The sequence below is a fragment of the Podarcis cretensis genome (assembly GCF_951804945.1).
Source record: "Podarcis cretensis genome assembly, chromosome: 4".
Classification (NCBI taxonomy): domain Eukaryota; kingdom Metazoa; phylum Chordata; class Lepidosauria; order Squamata; family Lacertidae; genus Podarcis; species Podarcis cretensis.
In genome coordinates, this window is record NC_137173.1 from 100,375,581 (window position 1) to 100,381,718 (window position 6,138).

A 6,138-nucleotide genomic window follows, 5' to 3' on the forward strand; every position below is an offset into this window, starting at 1 on the left:
GTACCTTTACCTTTACCTTAACATGTCAATCAAGGGCTTTGCAAACACCAACAATCAGCTGATCACTGAGACAAAAGCTTTGGAGCTACTGCTGGAGCAAGCTTTGGAGCCACTTGTGGAGCAAGTGGGCATTGCTTAACAAAAGTGGCATTGTGGGCCAAATGTGGAAGCCTGACAGGCCTAATCAGGGCATCATGCACCAGTGGCTTACCTTTTTTAGCTCTTATCAATAAACTTTCCTTAGCACCTTGCTGCTTCAACAGAATTTGAACCAGATTTGGAGGTACCTCCTCAGGCAGAACATCTGAAAGTTCCTCACTAGCACCTTGCAGTAGTCTTTTGATCGAAAGCAAAACAAATGAGGCAAATTGAGAGGTTTTTGCTTGGGTGAAGCCAACTTTTTTAAAGGCCTGTGGAATTTCCATTCATTACTACAGTGAATGTTTTGTGCCATCTGTGTTACTTTGTAAGTCAAATGAATGTGGACTATGCAATGTCTGAGTTATCAGCAGAACACCAGTGATGCTCAGTAAAGGCTATCATCATCATCATCATCATCACCCATCCACCCGCCCATCCTCACCTTACATTATGAACTGCTCAAAATATTGAAAATCTGTGCCTTCAATTTGTATATGAAAGATTAATTTTGGAAGCCAGATATTCTGCCTTCTGCATTCCAACATTTTTTTTTGCCTATCACACATCTTGTCTGGCAAAAACAAAGCAAAACAAAGCAAAAAAACCGTTGGTACTTCTAAAATATTTTGGAAAGCCTTCAGGTGAAAACAGATTTGAATAGGATAATTAACCTTGACAGTAATTTCTTCATAGCTGAGCCAAATAGCAGTCGGAAAGATGAATTCAGTTTTCACAGAGTACTAGGTTCTGATGGGCTGGAAAGAGGCTATAATGTCTTCATGGGAAGAATATTTTCTCAAAACATTTTTAAACAAAGTACTAAGAAGTCTTCCAACATGTATCTTGTTAATCAATGGCCTGGAAATAAGCATGTGTCTCATAGAAAGTAAATTGGAAAAGAGGACTTGTTCTTCACAGTATGCTATTCAGGAAGCGCCATTGAGATTATTTCTGAACCATCTTCAAAATGTCAGAGGTACCCAGCTAGAGTTACAACAAGCACTTGAGATGTCTGACATCATGTACACCACCATCTTTGATCTGCTGCCAGGCTGGCTATGGCTTTAACAGCAAAGAACAGATTTATGTAATCTGAAATATTCCTATCCCAAATAAAAGGCTTCTGCCAGTAGTACCAACACTATTAATTACACTCCAAGTCCCAGGCTAGGGATATGGAAATGAATAGTGGTTTTGCTTCCAGAATGTCAAGAATAAAGCAGCCATGTGGGTTAATTAACACATTATAGCAATTAGAGTAAACACCTTCTATACAATGTGGTTGTTGTGTTGTTCTCTCTATAATGTATTTGAGTCAATAGCCCTATCTGGGTTTTCTCCTGAATTGACAAGGGGGGAAGTAGGGAAGAAGAAGAAGAAGAAGAAGAAGAGTTTGGATTTGATATCCCGCCTTTCACTCCCTTTAAGGAGTCTCAAAGCGGCTAACATTCTCCTTTCCCTTCCTCCCCCACAACAAACACTCTGTGAGGTGAGTGGGGCTGAGAGACTAGATAGTTGCACCTCCTCAGTGCCATCCTTGTTGGTGTCTCTGCTGCCCTCCACACACTTTTAAATTAATTAACCAATGTATTTATTTTACAAATCTACAAACTGTTTCACAGCCGTTAAAGCCATTGAAGCAGGGTACAGTATGATAACACGATATAGCATGACGAAAGATTCCAGTTCCAAAACCAGTAAAACCATGACTACAATTGTAAAACCATTATTCCATAAAATGGCTCCATCACAGTCATGGAACAGCAGCGGTCTGCACCAGGGAGCTGGCTGCACTCACAGGTGCTCCCTGTGTGACTTGGCGCGCAGATTGTGCAGGGATCTAAATTGCATGGGAGCTTCCACAAGCACAGCCGTCTCTTTGCTGCAGACATTTGCCCTCCAAAGCATTGAGGGTGACAAGAGCCTAGCATGATGATGGAATGGAGAGAGGGAAGATAGCAAACCCATCTCCACTCTCTTTCATGTGGTTGTCATCATGTGAGGGAATTGAATGTTCCAGCAGGGCCAGCTAGAGTCATCCTTTTAATCAGGTATAGAGGTACGCAGTGTACACACATAAAGGGAAGACAGCAAATATTATGGGAAACATTGGGAGTTCCCATGATATACAGAGACATGTACTATACAGTGGTACCTCGGGTTACATACGCTTCAGGTTACACACGCTTCAGGTTACAGACTCCACTAACCCAGAAATAGTGCTTCAGGTTAAGAACTTTGTTTCAGGATAAGAACAGAAATCGTGTTTCGGCGGCATGGCGGCAGCAGGAGGCCCCATTAGCTAAAGTGGTGCTTCAGGTTAAGAACAGTTTCAGGTTAAGAACAGACCTCCAGAACGAATTAAGTACTTAACCCGAGGTACCACTGTACATGTATCTGCTTACTCGTGGAATGTGTACCTCAGCTCCAACTTTCTAGACAGGTAAATAGATGCAAGTGCTTATTTCTCGAGATGCCAAGGCACAGTTGATTTCTGTCGACACCTGCTTTTCAAGTTTTCTCTAAAGGCCTTCCATCCACTTTTTCAGAAAAGGACTCTGGGAATAATTAGCCAGGATGATTATGTCAGCTCAGCACAGTAACGACACGGAAAAATATGCCCGCAGTGAGATGTTTTTAAGACAGTTGTTTTCTTTGTCTGGTTTTCTAGTTTGTTTAGGGCTTAAAATTATCTCATTACCTGGCATAACCTGTTGTTGTTTTGCACAGTCCGTTTTATGATGCTGTCACCATTTGCATCTATATTTCCTGTATTCAAAATGGAAGTAAAGCAAAAATGGAAGCAGGGAAGAGCAACTCCAGGAGATGTCTGAATGATTTGCCACTAAGCATGGCTTCCCTAAAATAAATCCCTTGGAAACAATGGTGTTTCTATGTACACTTAACAGTCTACATACTGAAGTGTCCATGGCCCATATGACTTCCCTCAAACTCTTGGATCTTTGGGGGATAGGCTCCACATGCCATTCTGTTGTCACGTTGCTTGTTACAAGGGGAAAGGCCCATTCCTGCCCATTCTGGAAATACAGCTATAGAAACTCGTCTGACAAACTGCTTGTTTTGCTCTGTCCTTGGTTACATGCCAAAAGGTGGTGAAAACATTTTAAGTTGTAGTCAACTAAGTTTTACTTAGCATAGACCTATTGAATTTAACAAATGACTAAATTAGGTTAAATAATTTCAGTGGGGCTATTCTGAAGAAAAGCGAGATGAGTGCCGCAACTCCAGAGTCGTCCGTGACTGGACTTAATGGTCAGGGGTCCCTTTACCTTTATTCTGAATAAAACTCAGTTAGATACAGTTCTCCACGTTTAGAACACATTCTGGAGTGGTGTGGTTTTTCAAAATTGTGCTGTGTTTGATATTTTCACTGTGTATAACACTTTTTTGAAACAGGAATTCATTTACATACTTGTAACCATAGCTGTCAACATTTTCCTTTTTTTTAAGGGAAATTCCCTTATTCCAAATAGGATTCCTTGCAAGAAAAGGGGAAAGTTGACAGCTATGCTTGTAACGAATCGTCACTCATGAATGTCACTGAGTGGCCTTGGCCAAATTACCCCCAAGCATAACTTACTTAATGGGGAACCCGTTTTTTCCCCACTCTCTCTACAATTTTCCAATCACACTTGGATTCATTAAGCAGCAACCATATTAACTATCCAAGACAGGGAGCAGTCACAGTTTCAATATCATGCACCCACCATCCAAAATTTAATTATAAATAAGTGTTGAAGATTAGACTGCTATGATTAAAAGATAGGGGAAGGCATGACTAATACCTAGTCTTTGCAAATGGGCAAAAGTGACATAGTGCAGTTGCTTTGCTGTTGCAAATTTTTGGAAAAGGAAATCTCTCCTTGGTTAGTGCATATTGCTTGAACATAATGGAAAACAACAGCTGCAGTGCTATAATTATGGGCATTTCAGCCATAAATCTATTCTTGAAAATGTTTCTCCAGTCACATTCCATTTTTATTCTCTATTTACTAGCCTTTTTATCTTCCTATTTTTCTTTTCGCAGCCCGAGATGTAAAACACAAGAGACCAAGTGCATTAAGCTCATTAATGTCAGCTAGGTTATAAACTAACAGATTCTAGCTTGATATGCTGACAGTGTAAGTTATGCAAAATACTTCAGTGCATTGAAAAGTATGTTTTAAGTATTTCTTTCAGTCGAAAATGCTCGGGTGGTATTTATCGTTTTGCAGTTCTCCTCTACTTCTTTCTCTCTGTTTATAACAGCGTCAGTTTCAAAGCCAAAAAAGATCGTGGTTGTCATATTCTTTCAAATGGCTGATTGATTAAATTCTGAAGTCACTGAGCCCACTGACAAGGTCACTTTGAGCTTGCTACATTTCTTTCAATGTGGCCATCAACCATTTGTACTTCAGAACATAATAAAAAGCTAGACAAGTAGCATGAAATACAGCTCAAGAATTAAGAACTTTATGCTCTGGTAGCTTACCTTGGAAACATCTGCACAACTGTGTGATCTCTGCTTTCAAAATTGAATATAATGATGGAGGATTAAATCCAGCTAGTTGTAAGAAGCAGATAGAAAACCAAGCATATTTTGTTCATCTGTTTACTCTTACACATTCTTCCAAAGAACTTGCCCCTACTTTTATTTTAAAAGGCAAGCCAATGACGGAAACTACTTTGCGTTGTCAACATGGTCAATTCAACTGACATGTAACAGATTAGAAATCCAGGCTAATTAATGCTACAATATTTTAATGGGCTTGAATTTACAATCTGGTGCATCTAATGAACTTTTATGATTTATTTATTTCTGGAAAAGACATAAGAACACAGGAAGTTGCCTTATAACTGGTCCGATCTTGGTCCATCTAGGGTGCTTGATGACAGTAAAATATGCTCGATGGCAGTTTCTGAAGACTTAACAGACAATGTTGCTGACATGAGCCTCTAAGTGGCTTTTACCTCATGCCAGATTTCCTAAACTCCTCTGGTGACAAATCCCAACTGTCTCTTTCACTGACAATTAACTCCCAACTTGTCAGAACTTCCAGCCAATCAGAATCTGCTATCATCCAGAACAATCAGAACACATTGACATGATTCAAGCCCCACCTATAAATTCTCAAAGTGATCATCTTTGGGTAAACCACTTGGGAAGCATCTATATGAAGTGGTATAAAATATTATTTAAAAATAAAATATAAATACACATTGCTTTGCGTTCTTCCTGTTCTGTAGCTGTCATAGATTATGCTTGATTCAACCAGACAAGTCTAGCCACAGTCACAGACTGATGATTTTATTGCCTGGCCTTGATGTCTAGAAGTGTCTGGTCACCCTGTGACCTGTAAGGCAGGGACTGGGCTTCTTCTTCTTCTTCTTCTTCTTCTTCTTCTTCTTCTTCTTCTTCTTACCTTGCTGCTCTCCTAGGAGGCAGCACAGAAGGCTTGATCAGTTCCACAAAGGCAACAGTCTGCACCATTTGGCATTTTGAGATCTCCAATCAGCCTTTGCAGAACTGGGGGGAACTACCCAAAGCCCTTCAGAGCCAGAGTCCAGGTGCAAAGTCCTCCTCCACAATGTGCATGCTAGTCTATGGAATATCTCCAGTAAGTTATTTACTTACTCATTATATCAATGTCTTGCCCTTCCTTCCAGGGTGGCAAAGAAACACATGATAAAACAAATATAATGATGATTAAAACATGAGGAAGGTACTCAGCAGACACCAAAGAGACAACAGAGAGCTGCCACAACAACATAAAAGGCCTGTTTCCTATAATGTGCAGAATGGACCTTCTGATAAGATGTGGCTGCAGGAGGCTTCACCTTCAGAGCACCTTCAGAGTTGATTGGGTCTACAAGGGGTATCACAAGGGACGCAGGTGGCGCTGTGGTCTAAACCACAGAGCCTAGGGCTTGCCGATCAGAAGGCCACCAGTTCGAATCCCCATGACGGGGTGAGCTCCCGTTGTTCGGTCCCAGCTC

At 40.7% G+C, this 6,138-nt stretch overlaps 1 long non-coding RNA gene across 1 annotated transcript; it reads right to left on the bottom strand.

Annotated features, from left to right (window-relative positions):
• Window positions 1-2,659: 2,659 nt before the first annotated feature.
• Window positions 2,660-5,696, bottom strand: LOC307214486. Its single transcript, XR_013838147.1, has 3 exons — window positions 5,565-5,696; window positions 4,634-4,705; window positions 2,660-2,910 (listed from the first exon to the last, which is right to left on the bottom strand). It is a non-coding gene; the product is annotated as an uncharacterized lncRNA (long non-coding RNA).
• Window positions 5,697-6,138: the final 442 nt, after the last annotated feature.